A 27759-nucleotide genomic window follows, 5' to 3' on the forward strand; every position below is an offset into this window, starting at 1 on the left:
TATCTAATTATCTAGTTGTAGGCTTGCAGCCCAAGAGAGGCATGTAGGCAGAGTAGTACCCATCAGACGGGAGGTCGCCTTGCGGGGGTTGATGGGCACACATGAATTGGCCAATGTATGTGCTGGGAGCCTCCATTTTTTGTAAGTAAAGTTTACTGAGTAATAACACAGTTTAGATCAAATGTTTTTATTGTCTTTATGTATCTTGGCCATAATGGAGTGCTGCTGCGCTTTCTTTTTATGTATATTGTACAATTTCTGCTGCTAGCACCTGTTCACACTTAGGATGTGCTGGTCAGTTTTCTTATTACATATCTAATTATCTATCTATCAGTCTATCTATCTATTATCTATCTATTTGCATATCTATCTATCTATATATTCATATATCTATCCATATATCTATTTATCTATCTGTCTATTATCTATCTATAATCTTTTTATCCATATATCTATTTATCTATTATCTATCTACCTATGTCATTATCTATCTATCTATCTATTATCTATCTATCTATAAATATATCTATCTATCTGTATATCTATCTATTATTATCTATGTATCTGCATATCTATCTATCCATATATCTATATATCTAAAAAACAAAAAACAGAAGCAGCACAAAAAATTACAGCAGGAGGTGCTGAACCACCCAGGTACATACCAGATGAATATCCTCAAAAAAATGGAGGCAGAACACAGAAAATGAAAAAGTATGTTATTTATTAGCCCATGTGGCTGTGGCGACGTTTCGGTCCAATGTTGTGGACCTTTCTCAAGCTTGAGAAATGTCCACAGCATTGGACCGAAACGTCGCCACAACCACATGGGTTAATAAATAAGATACTTTTTCACTTTCTATCTGTGTGCTGCCTCCAATTTTTTGAGGATATCTATATATCTATCTATCCATATATCTATCTAATATCTATCTATCAATCTCAATCAGTCTATCGATAGCTGGATAGATAGTTATATAGATAGACAGATGAGTAATAGATACAGTACAGACCAAAAGTTTGGACACACCTTCTCATTTAAAGATTTTTCTGTATTTTCATGACTATGAAAATTGTACATTCACACTGAAGGCATCAAAACTATGAATTAACACATGTGGAATTATATACTTAACAAAAAAGTGTGAAACAACTGAAAATATGTCTTATAGTATAGGTTCTTCAAAGTAGCCACCTTTTGCTTTGATGACTGCTTTGCACACTCTTGGCATTCTCTTGATGAGCTTCAAGAGGTAGTCAACGGAAATGGTTTTCACTTCACAGGTGTGCCCAGCCAGGTTTAATAAGTGGGATTTCTTGCCTTATAAATGGGATTGGGACCATCAGTTGTGCTGTGCAGAAGTCTGGTGGATACACAGCTGATTGTCCTACTGTTAGAATTTGTATTATGGCAAGAAAAAAGCAGCTAAGTAAAGAAAAACGAGTGGCCATCATTACTTTAAGAAATGAAGGTCAGTCAGTCTGAAAAATTGGAAAAACTTTGAAAGTGTCCCCAAGTGCAGTTGCAAAAACCATCAAGCGCTACAAAGAAACTGGCTCACATGAGGACCGCCCCAGGAAAGGAAGACCAAGAGTCACCTCTGCTTCTGAGGATAAGTTTATCCGAGTCACCAGCCTCAGAAATCGCAGGTTAACAGCAGCTCAGATTAGAGACCAGGTCAATGCCACACAGAGTTCTAGCAGCAGACACATCTCTTCAACAACTGTTAGGAGACTTTGTGCAGCAAGCCTTCATGGTAAAATAGCTGCTAGGAAACCACTGCTAAGGACAGGCATTAAGCAGAAGAGACTTGTTTGGGCTAAAGAACACAAGGAATGGACATTAGACCAGTGGAAATCTGTGCTTTGGTCTGATGAGTCCAAATTTGAGATCTTTGGTTCCAACCACCGTGTCTTTGTGCGACGCAGAAAAGGTGAACGGATGGACTGTACATGCTTGGTTCCCACCGAAAAGCATGAAGGAGGAGGCGTGATGGTGTGGGGGCGCTTTGCTGGTGACACTGTTGGGGATTTATTCAAAATTGAAGGCATACTGAACCAGCATGGCTACCACAGCATCTTGCAGCAGCATGCTATTCCATCTGGTTTGCGTTTAGTTGGACCATCATTTATTTTTCAACAGGACAATGACCCCAAACACACCTCCAGGCTGTGTAAGGGCTATTTGACCAAGAAGGAGAGTGATGGGGTGCTACGCCAGATGACCTGGCCTCCACAGTCACCAGACCTGAACCCAATCGAAATGGTTTGGGGTGAGCTGGACCGCAGAGTGAAGGCAAAAGGGCCAACAAGTGCTAAGCATCTCTGGGAACTCCTTCAAGATTGTTGGAAGAACATTTCCGGTGACTACCTCTTGAAGCCCATCAAGAGAATGCCAAGAGTGTGCAAAGCAGTCATCAAAGCAAAAGGTGGCTACTTTGAAGAACCTAGAATATAACACATATTTTCAGTTGTTTCATACTTTTTTGTTAAGTATATAATTCCACATGTGTTAATTCATAGTTTTAATGCCTTCAGTGTGAATGTACAATTTTCATAGTCATGAAAATACAGAAAAGTCTTTAAAGGAGAAGGTGTGTCCAAACTTTTGGTCTGTACTGTATATAGATGATAGATAGACAGATAGACTGCTAGATAGATAATAGATTAATAGATAGATAATAGATAGATACCTAGTTTACAGGGGGACCCCAGAAAAAAATTGATGTAGGGTCCCCCTATAAACTCTAGCCAGTAAAGGCTAAACAGACAGCTGTGGCCTGATATTAATAGCCAGGGAAGGTGCCATGGATACTGGCCCCCTCTGAGGCTAATAATATCAGCTCTCAGCTGCCCCAGAAAAGGCGCATCCATAAGATGCGCCAAATCTGGCTCTTAGCCTGCCCTCTTCCCACTGCCGCGCAGCGGTGTCGAGTGGGGCAATAGGGTTGGGGTTCATGTCAGCCTAGTTTTCACGCTTATTTGATGCGTTTTAGGGGGCAGATATGAAGCAGAGTTTTTAACACTTTTTTAATAGTACAGAAAAGCTTTGATTCTCCGCTTAAAAATGCAGCCGCATTTTTTTCTTCATGCGTTTTTTTTCAGAAGAAGCATATTGTAAGGTGGCAGTGTTCACACCGTGCAGTAACTGAGGCAGTGACCCAAGCAAGTCCAACATAAACAGCTTTTATTTCAGCAACTCATGGGTAAACAGAAAGAACTCCGGTTCGCAGCCGGGTTAACAAAAGTCCATACACAACGGTTGCTGTGGGCAACAGCCGCACCGGGCCGCTCAAAGCCTGTCGGGTCCAGAGCCTTCCCAGGCGTGGGTTCAGCTATACACAGTTCTGCCGAGTTTTCCTGCTATGCTCCTAGCAGGTCCCAACACTGAACAACACTAATCCTTAGTACATGGTTTTTAAAGGACCTGTGGCAAGAGCCACTGGAAAACCCGGGTTGGAGGGAAGAGGCCGCCCCACTGCCTTCCTGTAGCCTCCTCCAAGAAATGAAGGCCCTGCCGGGTTTTATTAATCTGCCTTAGCCAGATAGCCTGACCAGGTCAATGCTCACCTTCAATCCTGCATTGCAGCCCCAGGTGTGTCTGACTGCAATGCACTCCAATTGATTTAATAGGTTTCTGTACACATTCTGGGGGATATATAATGTCCCTCATATATACGATCCCAATCACTGCCTCACATATCCTCCTCCTCTGTTCAAATTTGTGGGGTTGAACATTTGACATCATACAGGATGCCCGGGACAGGGCATCCGCGTTTGCCTGCAACTTCCCAGGGTGATGTTCTACAGAGAAACTGAAATTTTGCAGTGACAGGAACCACCTGGAGACTCGCGCATTCCTCTCCTTGGCATTCCTCATCCATACCAAGGGTGAATGGTCCGTCACCAAGCGGAACTGACGAGTAAATAATAACGTAGCAATTCCAAGGCCCACTTAATAGCCAAACACTCTTTCTCTACCACGCTATAGTTTTTCTCTGCCGGGACAAGTTTTCTACTCAAGTAGGTGACCAGGTGCTCTTCACCATTCACTTTTTGTGACAATTCCCGCCAGTAGGCCTACCTCCGAGGCATCTGTCTGTACAATGAAGGTTTCTTGAAGTTGGGGCTGATGAGGATCGGCTGTCCACACAGGGCCAACTTCATGAACTGAAATGCTTCTTCTGCCTGAGGGTTCCACCCAACCATTACCGATTTTTTTCCTTTCAAGAGATCGGTCAGGGCTGCTGTTCTCCCAGCAAAATTAGGTATAAACTGGCGGCAATACCCAAGGATGCCAAGGAACGCCCTCACCTGCTTTGTACTTGACGGTTTAGGCCAGTTTTTTATGGCCTCAACTTTATTGATATGGGGCTTGATAACTCCTCAGCCAATCACATACCCCAAATATCGGGCTTCCTCTAGCCCTATCGCACATTGGGTTTGCCGTTAACCCCGCGGCTCTGAGAGAATCCAGCACCGCTTAACGATCCGTCTGGTTTCGGAATCAGTACGATGGGGCTAGCCCACTCACTCCGTGATTCCTCGATGACGCCTAACTGGAGCATTTGTTTTACCTCAGCCATGATGGCTTGCCTCTGGGCTTCGGGTACCCGGTAAGGGCTTACCCCAGGTTCGGTGACAATGTCATGTTGGAGAACATCGTTTTTAACAAAGTTGGCAGATAACATGAGTTGTATCATTATTTGAGCTCTCAAAAAAGACCCAGGCTAGGCAAGTAAAGACCTGTGAACGCTGCTGGCCACTGTCAGAGTTGGGGCTCCAGGATACAGTGCTTGTCGTGGCTGCATAACTCTGTGTCTGTGCGGGAAGCCGTAACGTAACCTCCTCGTCTTTCTCCTCCTCCACCTCCTCTGCTGAGCTGCTCAGCTTCTTATCTCTAATATCATACCTGTCTCACAACCCTAAACAGCTATTCAGTACTTTCAAGTCTCTCCTCCGTCCACCAGCTCCCCCTCCCTCTCCTCTCATCTCAGCTGAAGACTTAGCATCAGTCTTCAAGCAGAAGACTGACAACATAGGGCAAAGTTTTTCCTTAAAGTCCCCACAGCCCCTCCTCCTAACTACTCAACTCTCCTCCTAAAAACCAGCTTCTCTGCCATCACGGAAGATCATATTTACTCTCCAAATCACATCTCACCACATTGAACTTGACCCAAAACCGTCCCACCTCATTCTAAACCTTACCACAGTCTTCATCCCAAGCCTAACCCTCCTTCAACCTTTCACTAACAACTGGTGTCTTCCCCTCATGATTCAAACATACCTCGATCACACCCGTCCTCAAAAAGCCCTCCCTTGACCCATCCTCTTTGTCTAGCTATCGCCCCACCTCACTTCTCCCCTATGCCTCCAAACTACTGGAACAACACGTCCATTTTGAACTGTCTTCCCACCTCTCCTCCTGCTCCCTCTTTGACCGCTTACAATCGGGCTTCCGACCTCACCCTTCCATTGAAGCTGCCCTGACTAAAGTCACCAACGACTTAATAACTGCCAAATGCAAGCAACATTACTCTGTCCTCCTCCTCCTAGACCTGTCAACTGCCTTTGATACAGTAGACCATTCCCACTTACTAAAGACTGTTTCTTCTCTCAGCATCACAGACTTGGCCCTATCTTGGATCTCTTCATACTTAACCGACTGGACATTCAGTGTCTCCCACTCACACACCACCTCCTCATCTCAACCCCTATCTGTCGGTGTCCCCCAAGGTTCATTTTTAGGACCTCTGCTCTTCTCCATCTACACCTTTGGCCTGGGGCAGCTCATAGAGTCTCACGGCTTTCAATATCACCTCTATGCTGATGGCACACAGATCTACCTCTCTGGACCTGATATCACCTCTTTACTAACCAGAATCCCACTATGTCTGTCCTCTATTTCATCTTTCTTCTCTGGTAGCTTTATAAACCTTAACATGGATAAAACCGAATTCATCATCTTTCCACCATCTCATTCATCCCCCCAACTGACCTATCCATCAAAGTCAATGGCTGCCCACTCTCCCCAGTCTCGCAAGCTTGACTCTGATCTGTCCTTCAAATGTCAGATCCAAGACCTTTCCACTTGCTGCCGACTCCAACTCCAAAATATCTTCGGGATCCGCACATTCCTCAACCATGAATCTACAAAAACACCAGTGCATGCCCTCATCATCTCCCGCCTTGACAACTGCAAGCTCCTGCTCTGTGGCCTCCTTTCTACCACTCTCGCACCCCTCTAATCTATCCTAAACTGTGCTGGCTGACTAATTCACCTGTCACCCTACTATTCCCCAGCTTCTCCCTTCTGTCAATCCCTGCGCTGGCTCCCCATTGCCCAGAGACTCCAGTTCAAAAGCCTAACTTTGGCATACAACGCCATCCAAAACCTGTCTCCTCCACACATCTGTGACCTAGTCTCCCTGTACTTACCTGCACGCAACCTCCCATCCTTACAAGATCTCCTTCTTTAGTTCCCTCTTATCTCTTCTTGCCACAATCGAATACAAGATTTGTTCCGTGCATCTCCCCTACTGTGGAACTCTGTACCCCAACACATCAGACTCTCTCCTACCGTGGAAACCTTCAAAAGGAAGCTGAAGACCCACTTCTTCTGACAAGCGTACAATCTGCAGTAACCCTCACTCCACCATACGACTGCACGACCAGCTATACCCTCACCTACTGTATCCTCAACCAGACCTTGTAGATTGTGCACCCTAGCGGGCTGGGTCCTTTCTAGAGATGAGCGTTGTTCTACTCGAACTGTTCGCCAATCTCAAATTCGAGCTGTTTTGGGCGGTGTTCGAGCCGGTCGGCGAACACGAACAATTTGAGAAAAATTCGGCTGTTCGAGGTTATGTTCGATAACTGTTCGTGCACCAAAATCATAACTGGATTTTTTCTCAGTAATGATGAAAATTAATGTTAATACGCAGTTTGAGTGTACAGCGGGGCGGGGGGAGGGGCAGGGGATGGATCTCTGCAGGAACAATGAAGATCTCCATTTTTTTTTCTCTTTCCCGCATTTGCAGTGGGGAGGTGCAATCTGTCAGCCTATCAGCAGCGCACACACGGAGCGAAGTGCTTTTTTTCACACAAGCAAGGGCATGTGTGATTGGCAGTGTATGTCACATGTCCTTGCCCTATAAGACCAAGCCATTTTCCCCGTCGCCACCATTTTCTCACTGCTGCAGCTGCGTGTTAGACGGCACCGCTGTTGCTGTGTGCGCTATACCTTGTTAATTTCAAGCCAATTTTCGCACAAATATACAGATAGCTTGGGAGTAGGGAATAGTTGTGATTGCAGTCCTTTTAAGGACTAGGTTACAGCATTTCCTACGACTTTTATCAAGCAGGTCTGTGCTCTTAAATAGATAGATTGTGGGAGTAAAGACTAATTGTAATTGGAGTCCTTTTCAGGACTAGGTTACATCAGTTCCTATCAGTTTTTGCCAGGCAGGTCTGTGCCAGTGCTGTGCAAGTTTTTTTCACAGCATTTGGCTGAATCTAGCAAAGCTAATCCTTTTTGGCCTATTGCAGAGTGTGTTAGTCAGTGGAGTAGCCTATCTGTGTTGCAAGATATACCACCTGTGTATAGAATACCAATTTTTTTACTGCACCTAGTGAAGTAAAATCTTTTGGGCATAGCATCATTCTATTAGTCCATCTATACTGACCTCCATCAGGTTGCAAATTAAAAATATTTTTTTTCTGCATCTAGCTCTGAAAAAATATTTGGGCTTCTAGCAGTGTGTGGGACTTGGTCTATTAGTCCATCTATACTGACCTCCATCAGGTTGCAAATTAAAAATAATTTTTTTCTTCATTTATCTCTGAAAAAATATTTGGGCTTCTAGCAGCGTGTGGGACTTGTTCTATTAGTCCATCTATACTGACCTCCATCAGGTTGCAAATTAAAAATAATTTTTTTCTGCATCTAGCTCTGAAAAAATATTTGGGCTTCTAGCAGTGTGTGGGACTTGGTCTATTAGTCCATCTATACTGACCTCCATCAGGTTGCAAATTAAAAATAATTTTTTTCTTCATTTATCTCTGAAAAAATATTTGGGCTTCTAGCAGCGTGTGGGACTTGTTCTATTAGTCCATCTATACTGACCTCCATCAGGTTGCAAATTAAAAATAATTTTTTTCTGCATCTAGCTCTGAAAAAATATTTGGGCTTCTAGCATTGTGTGGGACTTGGTCTATTAGTCCATCTATACTGACCTCCATCAGGTTGCAAATTAAAAATAATTTTTTTCTTCATTTATCTCTGAAAAAATATTTGGGCTTCTAGCAGCGTGTGGGACTTGTTCTATTAGTCCATCTACACTGACCTCCATCAGGTTGCAAATTAAAAATATTTTTTTTCTGCATCTAGCTCTGAAAAAATATTTGGGCTTCTAGCAGTGTGTGGGACTTGCTCTATTAGTCCATCTATACTGACCTCCATCAGGTTGCAAATTAAAAATAATTTTTTTCTGCATCTAGCTCTGAAAAAATATTTGGGCTTCTAGCAGTGTGTGGGACTTGGTCTATTAGTCCATCTATACTGACCTCCATCAGGTTGCAAATTGAATAAAAAAAATTTCTGCATCTAGCTCTGAAAAAATATTTGGGCTTCTAGCGGTGTGTGGGACTTGGTCTATTAGTCCATCTATATTGACCTCCATCAGGTTGCAAATTAAAAATAATTTTTTTCTGCATCTAGCTCTGAAAAAATATTTGGGCTTCTAGCAGTGTGTGGGACTTGGTCTATTAGTCCATCTATACTGACCTCCATCAGGTTGCAAATTAAAAATAATTTTTTTCTTCATTTAGCTCTGAAAAAATATTTGGGCTTCTAGCAGTGTGTGGGACTTGTTCTATTAGTCCTTCTATACTGACCTCCAGCAGGTTGCAAATTGAATATAATTTTTTTCTGCATCTAGCTCTGAAAAAATATTTGGGCTTCTAGCGGTGTGTGGGACTTGGTCTATTAGTCCATCTATACTGACCTCCATCAGGTTGCAAATTAAAAATAATTTTTTTCTGCATCTAGCTCTGAAAAAATATTTGGGCTTCTAGCAGTGTGTGGGACTTGGTCTATTAGTCCATCTATACTGACCTCCATCAGGTTGCAAATTAAAAATAATTTTTTTCTTCATTTATCTCTGAAAAAATATTTGGGCTTCTAGCAGCGTGTGGGACTTGTTCTATTAGTCCATCTATACTGACCTCCATCAGGTTGCAAATTAAAAATAATTTTTTTCTGCATCTAGCTCTGAAAAAATATTTGGGCTTCTAGCAGTGTGTGGGACTTGGTCTATTAGTCCATCTATACTGACCTCCATCAGGTTGCAAATTAAAAATAATTTTTTTCTTCATTTATCTCTGAAAAAATATTTGGGCTTCTAGCAGCGTGTGGGACTTGTTCTATTAGTCCATCTATACTGACCTCCATCAGGTTGCAAATTAAAAATAATTTTTTTCTGCATCTAGCTCTGAAAAAATATTTGGGCTTCTAGCAGTGTGTGGGACTTGGTCTATTAGTCCATCTATACTGACCTCCATCAGGTTGCAAATTAAAAATAATTTTTTTCTTCATTTATCTCTGAAAAAATATTTGGGCTTCTAGCAGCGTGTGGGACTTGTTCTATTAGTCCATCTATACTGACCTCCATCAGGTTGCAAATTAAAAATAATTTTTTTCTGCATCTAGCTCTGAAAAAATATTTGGGCTTCTAGCAGTGTGTGGGACTTGGTCTATTAGTCCATCTATACTGACCTCCATCAGGTTGCAAATTAAAAATAATTTTTTTCTTCATTTAGCTCTGAAAAAATATTTGGGCTTCTAGCAGTGTGTGGGACTTGTTCTATTAGTCCTTCTATACTGACCTCCTGCAGGTTGCAAATTGAATATAATTTTTTTCTGCATCTAGCTCTGAAAAAATATTTGGGCTTCTAGCGGTGTGTGGGACTTGGTCTATTAGTCCATCTATACTGACCTCTATCAGGTTGCAAATTAAAAATAATTTTTTTCTGCATCTAGCTCTGAAAAAATATTTGGGCTTCTAGCAGTGTGTGGGACTTGGTCTATTAGTCCATCTATACTGACCTCCATCAGGTTGCAAATTGAATAAAAATTTTTTCTGCATCTAGCTCTGAAAAAATATTTGGGCTTCTAGCGGTGTGTGGGACTTGGTCTATTAGTCCATCTATACTGACCTCCATCAGGTTGCAAATTAAAAATAATTTTTTTCTGCATCTAACCCAGCCAATAGTTTTGGCCTAATACCACAATTTGGCCACTCAGCTCTGCTCGGTTACCATCCATTGTTTTTTGTGCAAACAACTCCAGAGTTGTGAATTAGTTAACCACCAAAATGAGTGGAAAAAGGCCTGCTGCTGGTGGAAAGGGGAATAGGCGTGTTGGGAAGGGGAAAAAAGCTTGTGTCCGTGGGGTAGGTGCAGAAGAAAGACCATCTTCCAGCCAAACTAAAATGTCTACTTCTTTTAGCGGACAATGTGATAAGATCCCTTTCTTACGGCCACGCCAATCGCTACAAATTCCAGATGAGGCACAAAAACAGCAGGTGCTTCAACGGATATCAAGTGCTCCTTTAAGTGGGCTCTCCTCCACATCAACTTCAACATCACAAATACTCCAGTCCTCAAAGGTGTCACCCAAATCGCACTTGCTTCCTCACAGCTCCCAAATCTCCAGCTGCCCGTCTGAGTATGAGGTAGAACAGATGGTTGAGTCTGCAGAGCTGTTTACTCATACTATAGCCTGGGAATCAGAAGTCGACTCCAGCGCTTCTGTGAATCCAGACGAGGAAATGATCTGCACTGATGCCCAGAATCTTTATGAGTCGGATCCAGGACCAGACGCAGAAGGTTCTGACCATAATGTAGACCCTCATTCCCAAACTGTAACTCCTGTTGGTGGAGACAATGAGGAAGACGATGATAAGACTCAAATACCTGATTGGAGCGACAACTTTAGTTTTTTGTCAGGGCAGGAACAGGTTGGCTCTGAGGACGACGGGTGTGATAACGCACAGGGTGATGATGATGAGGTCGGAGATCCCACTTACTGTCAACCCACAGTCAGCCAAGAGATGAGGTCAGCAGAGGAGGTGGAGGAAGATGCTAGTGACGACGAGGTCAGGTTGCGCCTTCCTGGACAGAGACGTAGTACTGGAAGCACGTCAACAACTGCATCCTCAAACACAACTCTGCCTCTCACCACAAGTCGTGGTGGCTCTTCAGGTCGCATGGGTGCTAAGCCTTGCATAGCCTGGGCATTTTTTCAGATCGATAAAGATGACCCAACTCGTGTTATCTGTAACATTTGTCAGCAAAAGCTAAGTAGAGGCCAAAAAATACATAGTTTGAGTACTTCATGCATGAACCGGCACATGGACATGAAGCATATGTTGCAGTGGGAAGCTCAGTGTGCTACAATGCGGCCTAGCCGGCCGGGCCAACCACCGTCTGCCATATCTTGTGCATCCGCGGCCTCTTCATCCTCTGTGACTGGGGGGACAGCAGTCACACCTGTTTTGGGGCGCAGACCTGCCACCTCTTTACCCGCAACAGCCAGCGTGATTGGCAGGTCATCATTTTCTTTGGAGGTGGTAACACCAGCTGGTCTTGAGCGCTGTCCGACATCGATAGCACCACCTTTGGATCAAGGCAACCTAACATGTCCGCCTGCATCTTCCTCACAGACCGGCAGTTTGCCGGGGACACCCTTATCAACCCCGTCTAAGCACAATAGCCAGCCCTCGGTCCCTCAGATGTGGACAAGTAAAAGACCATTTCCTCCTAGCCATGAGAAAGCTAAGAGGTTGAATTTCACCATCTGCAAGCTCTTGGCTACAGAAATGCTGCCTTTCCGCCTGGTGGACACAGAGGATTTTCGAGACCTTATGTCCGTCGCAGTGCCCCAGTACCAGATGCCCAGTCGGCACTACTTCTCAAAGAAAGGTGTGCCTGCGCTCCACCAGCATGTCGCACACAACATCACCGCTTCTTTGAGAAACTCTGTGTGTGACAGGGTGCATTTCACCACAGACACTTGGACGAGTAGGCATGGACAGGGGCGTTACATGTCGCTGACTGGGCACTGGGTAACTATGGTGACAGCAGGACAAGGGGCTGCTGTCCAAGTCTTGCCGTCCCCACGAGTTGTGCGTCAATCCTCTTTATGTCAAAGTTCCTCCACTGCTTCTGCCTCCTCAACCTCCTCTCGGTCTTCCACCTGCACCCAAAGCCTGTCTGGTCATGCCACAAGCTTTCTAACTGCGCAGAAGGGATCCTGCACACCTCCTTACTATGCTGGCAGTAGGGCTCAACGTCATCAGGCGGTTTTTACATTGAAATGTCTGGGATATGTGAGTCACACAGCTGAGGAGTTGTGGTCAGCTCTGGAGAACCAATTTCATGAATGGTTGTCTCCACTGGACCTGAAACCAGGGAAGGCCGTGTGCGACAATGCTGCAAACCTGGGTGCGGCCCTTCGCCGGGGCAATGTCACACACGTGCCTTGTATGGCTCACGTGTTGAACCTGGTTGTCCAGCAATTTTTAGCCCACTATCCCAGACTAGATGGCCTTCTGCAGAGGGCACGGTCGCTGTGTGCTCACTTCCGCCGTTCGCATCCCGCAGCTCAGCGACTTACATCTCTACAGAAGTCGTTGGGCCTGCCACTTCACCGGCTAAAATGCGATGTGCCTACCCGGTGGAATTCAACTCTGCACATGTTGCAGCGACTGTGGCAGCACCGACAAGCCCTGGTGCAATACGTTCTGACGTATAGCCTGGGCCAACGAGATTCAGAGGTGGGGCAAATCACGCTGGAGGAGTGGTCTCAGATCAGGGACCTATGCACCCTTCTGCACAGTTTTGAAATGGCGACGAAGATGTTTAGTGCTGACGATGCCATTATCAGCATGACTATTCCGGTGATTTACATGCTGGAGCACATGTTAAACAGAATTCGGAGTCAGGTGGTGGCACAAGAGGAGGTGGAGGAAGTAGAGGAGGAGGAGTTGTATGCGGAAGGGCTAACATCTGCAAGGTCCAGACGGTTGGCAGCACCAAGGCGGCAGGCATGTGAGGGTGGGGGAGATGATTTTACCAGGGCGCATGGTAGCAGCCAAACTAGTGAGGAAGGTGCAGGAGCCCAGGAAGAAGTGGAGGACGAACTGATGGAAGACTCATCAGATGAGGGAGACCTTGATCACATTTCTGTTGTGCGAGGTTGGGGGGAGAGGACAGAGGAAGGAAGCATGATTGTTACCTCGCCACCAACACAACAGGGACTTGGTGCTCCTGGATGCGCAACACACATGAGTGCCTTCTTGCTGCACTACCTGCAACATGACCCTCGAATTGTGAGAATTAAAAATAATCCTGACTACTGGGTTGCCACACTGTTAGATCCCCGGTACAAAAGTAAATTTGCTGAAATTATTCCTGCCATAGAAAGGGATGCACGCATGCAGGAGTATCAGCAGAGACTGTTGCAGAATCTTACATGTGCTTTTCCACAAAATACCAGTGGTGCACGTAGTGAATCTCACAGTTCCAACTTGCCAACCGTGGGACCGTCAAGTGTTCAGCACTCAAACCGTAACAGAACCACAGTATCTGCTGGTAACATCAATTTTGCGGAATCATTTCACCACTTTTTTAGCCCATCGTTTGCAAGGCCACAGGAGACAAGAAGTCTGACACATAGTCAACGCCTAGAGACGATGGTACAGGAGTATCTCCAAGTAAACATTGAAGCCACGACTGTGTCACTGGACCCTTGCTCTTTTTGGGCTTCCAATCTGGATAAATGGCCGGAGCTAGCCACTTACGCCTTGGAGATCTTGTCATGCCCCGCAGCCAGCGTTCTGTCTGAACGTGTGTTCAGCGCTGCTGGTGGTGTGCTGACAGATAAGCGCACGCGGCTCTCCACTGATAATGTAGACAGACTCACGTTCATAAAGATGAACAAATCATGGATCCGAAACGACTTTTCTACCCCTGTGTCATCCTGGGGAGAGTAAAAGCTTGATGATTGGTTAAAATCACCCTACCAACCGTTTTAAGCTTTCAAATTACTAATCATGTTTATCTGTATCTTGACTGGAAAATAATTTGGGCTTTGTAGCAGTGTGCAGCACTGATCCTATTAGGCCATCTATAATAAGCTTCACCAGATTTAAAATTAAAAATAATTTTTAGCTGCATCTAGCCCGGAAAATAATTTTGGGGCTCCGAGATGCGCAAGACACATAAGTGCCTTCTTGCTGCACTACCTGCAGCATGACCCTCATATTGTCAGAATTCGAAGTAATCATGACTACTGGGTTGCCACACTCTTAGATCCCCCAAACTTTTCGATCAACCTTTTCATTTTAATAAAGACCAAAAAAATGGTCATTTTTGAAATTATAAGCATTAGCAGGTTGTTAGAAACTGAAATCAAACAGTTTTCAACTCAAAACTTTATTCTAGGTGATGTTACATTTTCACATAGGACCCCTTGTTCGAAAGGAGCTTCTGAACTCTCTCGTCCATTGAATTTGTCAGGTTTTGGATGGTTTCTGCTTCAATTGTTTTGCATGAGGACAGAATACCCTCCCAGAGCTGTTGCTTAGATGTGAACTGCCTCCCGCCATCATAGACACTCCTTTTAATGATGCTCCAAAGGTTCTGAATGGGGTAGAGGTCAGGGGAGCATGGGGGTCACACCATAAGTTTGTCCCCTTTTATGCCCATATCAGCCAGAGATGCAGATGTTTTATGTGCAGCATGAGATGGTGCATTATCATGCAGAAAAATGATCTTGCTGTGAAATACACGGTTCTTCTTCTTGAACCATGGCAGGAAGTGCTGTTTGAGAAAATCCACATACATTATGGAGTTCATCTTTAGCGCCTTCAGGGATCCTAAAGGGGCCGACAATCTCTCTCCCCATGATTCCAGCCCAAAACATTACTCCACCTCCTCCTTGTTGGCGCTGTAGCCGCTGTTTGCGTGGGGTGTCCATCAACCAGCCATCCTCCACTCCATTCATCTGGACCATCGAGCGCTGCACGGCACTCATCCGTGAACAAAACAGTTTTGAAATCAGTCTTCATGTAATGTTTGGCCCACTGGAGCCGTTTCTGCTTGTGTGAAGTGGATAGAGGAGGTCGACAGGATGGCGTATGCACAGCTGCAAACCTCTGAAGGACCCTGCATCTTGTTGTTCGGGGGACGTTGGAGGCACAAGCAGCTTCAAAAACTTGTCTGCTGCTATGACAAGGCTTTTTTGCCGCTGCTCTTTCAACCTGACGTAATTGCCTGTAGGAAAGAGTCCTCAATTTGCCCTTATCAGCACGCACACGTGTGTACTGTGAATCAGCTACATACTTCTTGATTGCCAAGACACTTCATCCTGATCATCGCACAATGTTGATTGTAGTCATGCCTTGACCTAAACACTCCACAATTTGTTGCTTCTCAGCAGCCGACACATCCTTTTTCTTTCCCATTTTGGCAGAAAATGTAGGCTGCTTAATAATGTGAGAGAGCCTTCTTAAGTAGTCTTGCCTTTCATTGGACACACCTGCCAAACTAATTAGCACAGGTGTCTGCAATTGCTTACAGTGATATAAAGAGCCCTGACACACATCACCATCAATGAGTTTAACTGACAAACAAACAAATTCTTCCCTTATCACTCCTAAACACTTTTTGCATAATAATTTGGAACGCGGTGTACATGTGCTTTTCCACAAAACACCAGTGGTTCACGTAGTGAATCTTACAGTTCTAACTTGCCAACCGTGGTCTGTATGGAATTGTTCAATAAAGGGCCCAAAATTAAGATAACATAGATGGGAGAGGTCTCTATGAATAGGAATTCCTAAGTATTTGATACCCTGTGAGGGCCAGGCAAAGGGAAAGTTGGACTGGATGGAATCCTATATGGATTTAGGGAGGGAGACATCGAGGGCCTCAGACTTCGCTGCATTGATTTTAAAATTTTACCATGTAACAAAGTGATCTATTTCAGCCATAACAGCAGGGATGGATATATGTGATTGAGTGATATATACTAGGACATCATCAGCAAATAGAGAGCACTTGTACTCGGTGCCTCCCACCTCAATCCACCTAATATTGGGGTTATGGCGAATTGATGAGAGCAGGTGCTCCGTCACTAGGATGTATAAGAGAGGGGACAGAGGACATCCCTGCCTTGTCCCATTGGTGATTGTGAAAGGTGATGAAAATGTTCTGACGCACCCCCTGGGCCTTGGGACACCCGGAGCCGGACCCTTTTTGGTGGATGCTGGTGGTTGTAGTCTTCGTGGCGGCGATCCGGTTCCGTGGCTCAGGGCGGTCAAACCAGTGGCGGAACTATTTATGTGGTTTTGATGTTTAAATGTCCGACTACGCCACCCGTGGATTGCGGTCAGAGTGAACCGCCGCTACAGGGCAGACCGCTAAGGCTGGTGTTGTGGGTGCAGCAGAGCGTAGCATAACTCCCCACGGGAGGAGTATAGCCTCAGGGCAGTGTATGCGGAGGATGGGGGTGATGGTGCAGGGCAGCAGCAGTAACGACACGGAGTCAGTGATGCAGTTCAGTTCCTTTACTCACAGTTCTTATTATCCAGACCACGTCTGCAGGTAACGGCTGCCCACGTCGTACTGTGCTCACCAGGTGAGGGGCTCAGACAACTCCCAGATAACTTTGGAGCGCTTCACAGGACCCCCTTTGTGTGTCCTTTGTCTGGCCTTTCTTACCAACACTTCTGTCCGGCTGCCTCGGGCCTCCTCTTGGTAAACTTGGTGCCAGTTTCCCTGACCCTATGTGGTGCCTTCCTAGCGGGTGGAGCAAGGGGCTGCGCCACATAAAATGTCAGAGCCTCCGGTTTCTAGCTGAGGGTCGTTTCCTGCCTCCACTAGTTCGGGGACCGGTCTCCCCCTTTGGCCTGACCCCTCCACGCAGGTGGATTCGGGCGTGCGGTGGCGACTCGCCCGTCCGCACCCCTGGGATCCCTTCATTCCTCGTTCCTGGAGCCTTCTCCGCTCCTCTTCCTTCCTTCTCCCTCTTGCAGGCCTGGGCCTCTGTTACTAGGCCCGCCTCCGGAGCAGAGCTCATGCAGAGCCCCTGCTCCCTGCCACTTCTGCTCAGACTTCTCTGCACTGAACTAAGATGGTGCCCACCTTTTATACTCCCTTCTCAATGCACCCAGGAACTGCTTCCTCCCTGCTCCTGCACTGCAGGGTTCCCCTTCCTCAGTGTTCCCTCCCCCCACTCCAGCCAGGGACAGGGACTGTCGTGCCCATCTCAGGGGCATATTGGTCGCCCTGCCCCACGGCAATGTGGTGTAATGCATGCAGGTGTCGGGTCCTGATCCACACTCCATCCTTATCTGAGAGTGAGATATCACACCTCTGGGTGAGGTGCAATACGTCTGTAGCAACCGAGCCCTCGGTGCTACAGTTCCATTTATCTTCAGCCTAGGTGACGTATTGTGATACAGGGCCGTGATTTTGGCTATAAAAGGGTCCCCTAGACCCCTACCCCAAGCTTTTTAAGAGAATAATATATGGCGTGCCAGGAGACTCTATGGAATGCTTTCTCAGCATCCAACGAGAGTATCTACTTACAAATTTTTAACTGCATCTAGCCCAGGAAATACTTTGTGCCTAGTAGCAGTGTCTGCTAGTCAGCGGATTATCCCGGCTGTTAAGCAAGCTACACCACCTGTAGTTTGGACACTTAATTTTTTCAAAGGAAATGCTTCGGGACCACGGTATACTCAGTGAAGAGCATCAGGAGGCACCCCAAGGCATAGGGGCTGGGACTGGCACTAGGATGCCTTGCGGTGGACAGCCGAGCTCGATCCTTATAAAAGCTTTTTAACTGCAGCAGCTTTAGTGGACGCTACTGGAGCTGGAATTACGCGGCTGCTGGCATGAGACTTGCCCTCCAATAGATCCTTGTAAATGGATTTAAAGTGTATTCATTCAAATTAGAGGGACAATTTAAATTAAAAAGCTTAGAGCTGCCTCCACCACAGGGGGGCTCTCTCGACCCACCAGCGGACAGGCACCAGTATTGGGAGAGGGGGGCTGGCCGTCAGGGTTCACCGCGGCTCTGGCACAAACCCGGCGACACGGAGGTGGCACGGGCAGGAGCGGACTGGCCGTCTCGGCTTCTCACTTTTTGGATTTTAGAAGGGCATGACATGCCTATATCTGTGTCTCCCCCTCCTTTTACTCCTCCACCTCTTTTCTTCTCTTTTCGCATGACTATATGTACTTGTCACTTTTCCATGTGTTAGTTGTGTCTTCTGAGCAGTTTGTCAGCTTTTGGACACCTTTGAAGGTGTTTTCTATGTGTTTCTATGTGTTTTTGTTTGCCTGCCATTGGTTTTAACGGTGTTCGAAGGTGTTCGACGAACAGTTCGACGAACAGTTCGGCGAACACACGGGTGTTCGAGGAACCGAACCGAACTCGAACACTACGGGGGTGGCTCAACACTAGTCCTTTCTTCTCTTGTACCAGTCTGTGACCCCTTTTGACATGTAAAGTGCCATGGAATAAATGGCTCTATAATAATAAATAATAATAATTATACTACTTGTACTCTGGGTCAATTGATGCCGCTTACCTGGTGTCTGCCCCTAATTTAATCTGTTTTGGCAGCTTTTGGGCCCGTTTGAAGGTGTTGTGTATGCGTTTGGTGTTGCCTCCCATTGAATTCAATGGTGTTTGGATATGTTTGACAAATGTTCGACAAATTAATATGCGAATATTGCAAATTTGATGGTCATAAACCAAACCGAACATTGAAATGTTCGCTCATCTCTAGTCCTGTCTCCTTTGCAGAAAAGCACCCCAAAAGTATCATGCTTCAAGGTTGGGACGGTGTTCTTGGGGTTGTACTCACCCTTCTTTTTCCTCTAAACACGGCGAGTGGAGTTGATACCAAAAAGTTCTATTCTGGTCTCATCTGACCACATGACTTTCTCCCATGCCTCCTTTGGATTATCCAGATGGTCATTGACGAACTTCAAATGGGCCTGGACATGTGCTGGCGTGAGCAGGGGGACCTTGTGTGCCCTGCAGGATTTTAATCCATGATGGCGTAGTGTGTTACTAATATTAATGTTTGAGATGGTGGTTCCAGCTCTCTTCAGGACATTGACCACATCCTCCTGTGTAGTTCTGGGATGATTCCTGACCTTTCTCAGAATCACCCTTACCCCATAAGGCGAGATCTTGCATGGAACCCCAGACTGAGAAAGATTGACAGTCATCTTGTGTTTCTTCCATTTTCTAATAATTGTCTTAACAGTTATTGCCTTCTCACCAAGCTGCTTGCCTATTGTCTTGTAGCCCATCTCAGCCTTGTGCAGCTGTACAATTTTGTCCTTGGTGTCTTTAGACAGCTCTTTGGTCTTGGCCATTTTGGAGAGGTTGGAGTGTGATTGATTGAGTGTGTGGACAGGTGTCTTATATACAGTTAACGAGTTCAAACAGGTGCAAATAATACAGGTAATGTACCTACAATAAAAATTACTGACCTCTCCATTCTTTATAGGTGCGAAAACTTGCAAAATCAGCAGTATATCAAATACTTATTGTAATTTTCTACATTTTAAAAATTACCTAAATGGAAAATGGGTTGATGCAAAAGTTTGGGCAGCCTTGGAGATTTGTGTTCTCAGATAACTTTGACCAAGGTTTCAGACCCTAATTAGCCTGGTAGGGTTATTGCTTGCTCATTATCACTGTTAGGAAAGGCCAGGTGATGCAAATTTCGCAGCTTTATAAAAATCTCGCCTCCTATAACCTTGTGCCAAACAACAGCAGCCCTGGATTCTTCTAAGTAGCTGCCTAGCACTCTGAAAATGAAAATAGTGGAGTCCTGCAAAGCAGGAGAAGGCTATAAGAAGCCTTTCCTCAGTTCAAAATGTAATTAAGAAATGTCAGTTAACAGTGTCAGTGGAGGTCAAGATAAGGTCTGGAAAACCAAGCAAAATTTCAGTGAGAGCTGCTCGTAGGATTGCTAGAGAGGTAAATCAGAACCTTCATTTGACTGCAAAAGACCTTCAGAAACATTTAACAGACTCTGGAGTTGTGGTACATTGTTCTACTAGTTGCAACCAGTTGCAACAAATATTATATTTGTTGTACATCACGTATGCTCAAAAAGAGAATATCTGAATATATCACCTCATCCACTCCTGCCCGCACACAGGTTAATCGTTCATCCTTGGGACTATTCAAACATTTTTAGAAGTCCATCAAGGAAATTTGTCTTCACTAAAGATCACTGATATTGAACAGATTAAACGACCTAGCAGAGGTTGAGACTGGCACAAAGCCTTGCTACTGAGGGAGGCTCATTGGATACATCTATTAAATGCTCGTATTCCTATGGGGCTTAACTAACATTCAGACATTATGTATTTTTATTAAATATTTGTTTCGCTTTTGCCTGTTTGTTTCATTTTTTCTGTATAGGTCAGACTAAGTATATTCATCCCGTGTGTTTGCTTTTCCTTTGGTAACCCTGCCCATAAGCAATTAAGTAACACCACCTGCCTACTCCATGATTAGACCAATCCACTATCGCCTAATATATATATATATATATATATATATATATATATATAAACATATATATATATACTTATATATATACTTATGTTCATTGCAGTGCTGTATACCAATGATTAAGGACATGCATGCCCAAAACATGTAAGGTTTTGTTTTTCTTCCCCCCACATATTCTCATTTTTTGTCATTTATGTCCTATTTGTATTTTAACCCTTGATATGGATAAAAAAAAAAAATTCATGCATATTTTTTCTGGTGCTGGATTTTTCTTTTTTCTTGTAAATCAGAACTCCCACTTGACTGCAAAAGACCTTCAGAAAGATTTAGCAGACTCTGGAGTTGTGGTACATTGTTCTTCTGTTCAGAGACACCTGCACAAATATGGCCTTCATGTAAAAGTCATCAGAAAAAAACCTCTCCTGCGTCCTCACCATAAAATTCAGCGTCAGAAGTATGCAGAAGAACATCTAAACAAGCCTGATGCATTTTGGAAACAAGTCCTGTGGACCAATGAGGTTAAATAGAACTCTTTGGCCACAATGATCAAAGGTATATGTAGAGAAAAAAGGGCACAGAATTTCAGGAAAAGAAAATATCACCAACCACTAAGCATGGGGGGTGGATCAATCATGCTTCCGGTTGTGTAGAAGCCAATGATACGGGGAACATTTCACAGGTAAAGGGAAGAATGGATTTAATGAAATTTCAACAAATTCTTGATGCAAACATAACAACATCTGCCAAACAGATGAAGTTGAAAAGAGGAAGGCTTCTACAAATGGATAATAATCCTAAACACATGTCAAAATCCACAATAGACAACCTTAAAAGGTGCAAGCTGAAGGTTTTACAATGGCCCTCACAGTCCCCTGATCTGAACATCATTGAAAATCTGTGGCTAGACCTCAAAATAGCAGTGCATGTAAGACTACCTAGGAATCTCACAAAACTGGAAGAATTTTCTAAGGAAGAATGGATGAAAATCCCTCAAACAAGAAATGAAAGACTCTTGGCTGGCTACAAAAAGAGTTTACAAGCTGTGATACTTGCCAAAGGGTGTGCTACTAGTAACTAACCATGCAGGGTGCCCAAAATTTTGCACTGGCCATTTTTCATTTTTGTAATTTTTAAAATGTAAAAAATTACAATATATACGGTATTTTTTGCCTAAAATACAAAAGAAATGTTTCATCTTTAACTTTAGCCCTTTTAGGGATCATTTCAACTTGCCTAACTGTTCATAATAACAGTAATTTTAACATGGAGTGCCTAAACTTTTACGTGCCACTGTATATATATTATCAATTTGCTGTATGTACAGGTATATTTAAGATGCAATATTATCCAATGAATAAATTTAAATGCTCAGTTTATCAGATTGTTTAATTGTATCCATTTCTTTCAGTGCATATTGTTTTTTTATTTTTTTTTTACTTTTTTATGCTTTGTGGAGCCATCATACTGTGTGGCGAGCTATGTGGGGACATCATACTCTGTAGATTGCTGTGTGAGAACATTATACTGCAATGTAGACTTTGTTGGGACAACATACTGTGTGAGAGGTTTTGGTGGGACATTATACTGTGTGGGGGACTTTGTTAGGACATTATATTGTGTGAGAGATCATTATACTGTGTTAGAGGCTGTGAGGGAAAATCATCCTGTGTGGAAGGACATCACACTTTGAGGGGTGTTTTTGGACACATCATACTGTGTTGGGGGATATCATAATACAGTGTAAGTGTAAAACTTTAATAATATCCCCCATTCTGGCCCCAGTGCTGTAATAATATCTCCCATTCCAGCGCTCTTAACATAGACGTTAAAAAAAAAAAACATTCCTCTAACTTGCACGATGTGCAGCATTCTCTCCCTTCTCCATAGGCAGTGCAGGCAATGCAGTGACGTCATTATGCCATCTGCGACAATGTGCCCACCTCAGTTTTCAGCCTCTAATAGACTAGTGGCTTGTGTAATAGCTTTGCTCAGCACTAATTTTCAACTGCATGTGCATCCGAGAACCCACATCCAGCTGAATATAGTGCTTGCCTACTTCCTCCACCAGTAAGGCCATGGGTCTGCGACCGTGATCATTATGCCCATTGCTCAGGGCCCTTTTGGGAATGGAAGCGCTGGTCAATTACCCAGTTTTCCACTCAAAACAGTTGTTCTCCTGGGGACGTGGCTGTGGGAGTGTGCATGAGCCTTTGTTCTTTCAAAAGCTACAGTTGAATTTCAATACCAGTCCAGCCTTGGGTGCGGAAGTTGATTTTTATACGTATTTGCACTTGTGCCATCTCCCCAAAGAAACACTGTGGCTTGTCTGCATTTGTCTAGCTCAGTGTTTCCCAAACCCCATCCTCACGGACCCCCACAGGTCATGTTTTCAGGATCTCCTTAGTATTGCACAGGTGATTGAAGTATCATCAAGGCATCAGGAATTCTCTCACCTGTGCAATACTAAGGAGATCCTGAAAACATGACCTGTGGGGTCCGTGAGGATGGGGTTTGGGAAACACTGGTCTAGCTTGTCTAACCTGCTTTTGAACCTTTAACTGTAATGACTTCTGTTTTATCAGGTTTTCAGTGAAGTTGGGCTTAAATCTCGCCCTAAACATGTTTCTTTGTTAGCATTATTATTTCCTACAATTAAAATGCATAGCTACAATAAAAACAACTGTAAAAAATCTTGCAGTAGATAGTGACTTATCTAAAATTCCATCATTTACAGCGAGGAGTTTTCTCTGGCAAATAGAGTTAAAAACATATTTTAGTGAAAACATGTTTCTGCCTTTAGATCATTTTTCTAACAGTATTCTTGGAATTACCAGGTCAAATTCTTTCTTTATGTAACTGATCCAACATGGCATGATATGCATAATGCATTACCTAAGATATCTATAATAAAAAGCCCCCTTAAGTTACTTTTTCTTAATGCCTTAAGGTTTTTTCTTCTTTTTTATCAACCTTTCTTGTGGATCTACAAAACAGTATTTTATGAATTAGGCTATTCATAATTATTCAGCCCACAATTATCTCCCTCAACCTTCCCATAAACATACATAAATGGCCACATATACACGTTTATTTCAATGAGGTGACTGAGAAAATTTGCCAGATGCTTTGACAGCAATATATCGCCTATGAAAACAAACAACCAATCCTCACTCAGGAATTAGAATTAGAATGTACATAGAATGAAACTGCATAAAGGTGGGCGGTGTGGAGAATTCAATGGGAGACAGAAGGGGGCATGATGTAGATAAGGTATGAGGTCTATGAGAGTGAAGTGGATACTGTATAAGGCCCCCTTCAGACGTTGTTTTTTATGTCCATATGAGGTCCGTTTTTTAAGGACCACAAATACAGACACAATTACACCCATTGTATTCAATGGTGATAAGCACATCAGCCCTCGAGGAAGCCCACATGAAACGCGCGTTGGGTCTGCATTTTATGTGCTGGTACACACGGCTGCAATTATGGGTAAGGAACAATATACCTCATTATAACTATTATCATGTTTTGTGCATATTTGGCATATGTACAGATACTCTATTGGCTTTTGTGAGATGAGAAAGGTTGTTTTGCAATAGTATTTGAGTCCTATTAGGCACAGGTACTCACCTGTGTCTATACCTTGCCCAACCGATACTAGTGCACATAGCACCTCAATTCCTGTGTCCTTATTGATTTTTAGTTTTGTATTGCCCGTTTAGGTTATTTATAATTGAAAATAAAATCAGATTATTATTACTTTTGTTTTTGGAGTATTACTCTATGCCTCTTATAGGAATATGCTGTCTTTGAGTATCCAGGGATATTTATCCATTCCAGCCTATATAATTGGGTAGTAGGCTGTATTTTTGTGTATACCATGAATGTGTATTGGAGGATTTTGATTCCAAGGTAATATGTGTAGATGTGTTCTGTGTTTTTCTCAGGTAAAACATGTACCCATTATAGTCTATGAGGTAGTTCACCTGTTTGTTTTTTTGCTGAACAAAGTGGGCCATAAAAATCACAGGGAAGTGGCAGTTTTTGAACCAAGTTACTGATTAAAATTACCCATACAAGTCTATTGGTCCGTGAAAATCATTGCCAGTGTAATGCACACGCCCGGACTGACTGGCGTGTGCGTGTTTAGTAGTTCCACTGGGCCATGAACCGGAGAGTGCCTGGAGGGGCGTAACTAAGTATCTGCCCGATCCGACCAAGGTCGCACGACGGCATACGACGCCAGTGCACCAGGGAGGAACCGAGCAGAGGGACCAGGGTCTACTCCAGGTCAGACTCCGGACACGGCTGTTGGCCCACACCGGGGAATACAGGAACTGGAAGGTAAGGCTGGAACACAGACTGGGGGTATAGGCAGACACGGCCGGTATGCAGCCGGGTGGACGCTGGTAAGCACGACTGGTATGCAGGCAGAGAGGTGCTGGCAGGTACGGCCGGAATGCAGGCAGGTGGATGCTGGTAAGCACGACTGGTATGCAGGCAGGGAGGTACTGGCAGGCACGACAGGCTGGAGCACAGAGTGGATAGGACCCAGTACAGACTGGGACTTCCAGAACAGAACCGCAGATGTGGTGGACAAACACAGCAGGGTGAGACCGCCCGGAGCGGCGGGTCAGAGCAGAGTGAGGCTGTCGGAGCGGCGGGCAAAGGGTCAGAGCAGAGCGAGGCTGCCGGAGCAGCGAGCAAGGTTGAGCAGAGCGGAAATCGCAGGAGTGGCGAGCAGGGCGGAGCAGAGCGGAAACCGCAGGAGCGGCGAGCAAGGCGGAGCAGAGCGGAAACCGCAGGAGCGGCGAGCAAGGCGGAGCAGAGCGGAAACCCCAGGAGCGGCGAGCAAGGCGGAGCAGAGCGGAAACCGCAGGAGCGGCGAGCAAGGCGGAGCAGAGGGGACAGGGCTCTGTTCACACGGGACAGACAGGAAGGGAAAGGCAGAACCAGATACACACTAGATACTTGCAATGAAGTAGCGAGTGGACACTAAACTCACAAACGAAAGTACAGCGACTACGAATAGGAGTAAGGAGCAGGTACAGACTCTGCAGAAAAAGGGAAGGGACGGACATATAAACAAAACAGGTAAAAGGTAGGAGAGTGTTCAGACAGGAACTGAGTGTTCGGACAGAAACCGACACTGCAGCGAGAGACAGGAGCGAGTCTGGGTATGCGGCCCCCAGAGAGGCGGGACGAACAGGCAAGGAGCGTGTTCAGACTGGCCTAGAAATACAGCCTCAGGAAGGCAGACAGACAGGCAAACAAACACAGAAACAGATCTAGGTATGCAGCCCCTAGAAGGCAGGATGAACAGGCTAAGAGCGTGTTCAGACAGGTAGCTGGCTAGAGTGCACAGACAGGACACAGTTCAGACACGGGAACTGATACCGTAAGGCAGGGAACAGGGAAGGACCTGGCACGTCAGCGACCAAAGGCCAACTGACAGAACAAGATGCTCAGGCAAGGATTCCAGGAAAGAGCTGGGTTAAATACCAGGTGACAGACAGCAATAGGCTGAGGACGCACAAGGGGTGTGCCCGCAGCAGCTACAAGAAGCAGGAAGTGATCGGGCGCCGCCCTTAAGCAGAAGAAACAGAAGCAAGCAGACAGCATGGAGGAAAGCCAGAGTGATAGTCTGGACTGGAAATCAAGTGCGCGCTCTTGCACAGTGGGAGATGGACCACTATGCAAGGACGCCGCCAGGTATGTTACAGCCAGCACACAACTGGCATCATTGTACAATCTATGTGCTGTCTGTGATTAAGGCCTCATGCACACATCAATATTTTTAATCAGTAGGTTATCAGTGCTTATCTGCCGAAACCAGGAGTGTCTCCAAAACACAGAGCAGATGTCGATCTTTCAATTATAGTTTTCCTTTGTATGTTCCACTCTTCGTTTTGGCATACAAATAGTGATGAAATACTGATCAAATACTGATATGTGAATGAGGCCTAACATTGAAATGCAGGAGAAGCTTTGCAATGTATTTATTTTTTCATTTGTGAAAATCACTGATGAAACACTGATAGTAAAAACTGACGCTGACCAAATACTGATGAAACTCAGATCCAAAACACTGATGAACAATGGTCTGTTTTATTACATACGAGAAAAATCCCGGACATCTGAGTGAGGTCTAAAAGTATAAAAGAGACTACTCCTAACTTTTGTACACACATGAGACCTTGGAATATCTGGTAAATGTGTTCAAAAATATGATTCTTTGAAAAACATATGATGCTGATTTTTGCCTTACTTTATGGTCTTCAAATAAGGTTATTTTCATATTATATGAGCTAGTAAAAAATTCACAGTCATTTTAGTTTTCATAGGAGCACTTCAAAGAAGGGGAATGAAGAGTTTACATAAAAATTAACCTATCCGATTGCCAAGTTCACTAAAAAAATACTCATTTAGTAAAAGCAAAATATCCTATAATGTTATTTTATATTTTTTTAGAAAGTGTACAAGTGGAAGACAGCTCTGTTGCAGTTTTAACCCCCACGTTATAACTGATATAATAACAGAGTACACAAAGGACACATGCCTTTCATACATTGCGTTGATCACATGCAGGGCTGCCACCAGGAATTTTAGGGCCACATACTGGAAAAACTTTCGGGCCCCCTTGAGACTCCGCCCAAGCTCCACCCCAGCTCCGCCACCACCCTTCGAACCCTCCACAGATCAACCGCCCGTTCTGCAATTCTGCACCACGTCCTCACCAATCACACATTAACAATTCCCATTGAACACCAGATCACATACATAGCCAGCAGCTTTTGTTTTGGCCAAAAGATTTCTTAAGCCACCACCATGACAAGATAGACTCTTCTGGCTGGGCCCTACTCTACTCTAACCTGTTAAACATTTCTTAAAATATCCAATACTCTTTTTAGGTATCTTTTTATTTATTTTTCTTTAAGGGAATGTGTCACATACATGTTTTAAAATGACCAATAATGTCACATACAAGGGACAAATACTGCCACACCATGATCAGACCACATACAGTGGGTACGGAAAGTATTCAGATCCCTACAGTACACTCTGCACCCCATCTTGACTGAAAAAAAAACAGAAATGTAGAAATTTTTGCAAATTTATTAAAAAAGAAAAACTGAAATGTCACA

This window comes from Phyllobates terribilis, unplaced genomic scaffold, assembly GCF_046119375.1.
Source record: "Phyllobates terribilis strain yellow unplaced genomic scaffold, ASM4611937v1 Scaffold_1__5_contigs__length_1240528914, whole genome shotgun sequence".
In the NCBI taxonomy this organism is placed as follows: Eukaryota; Metazoa; Chordata; class Amphibia; order Anura; family Dendrobatidae; genus Phyllobates; species Phyllobates terribilis.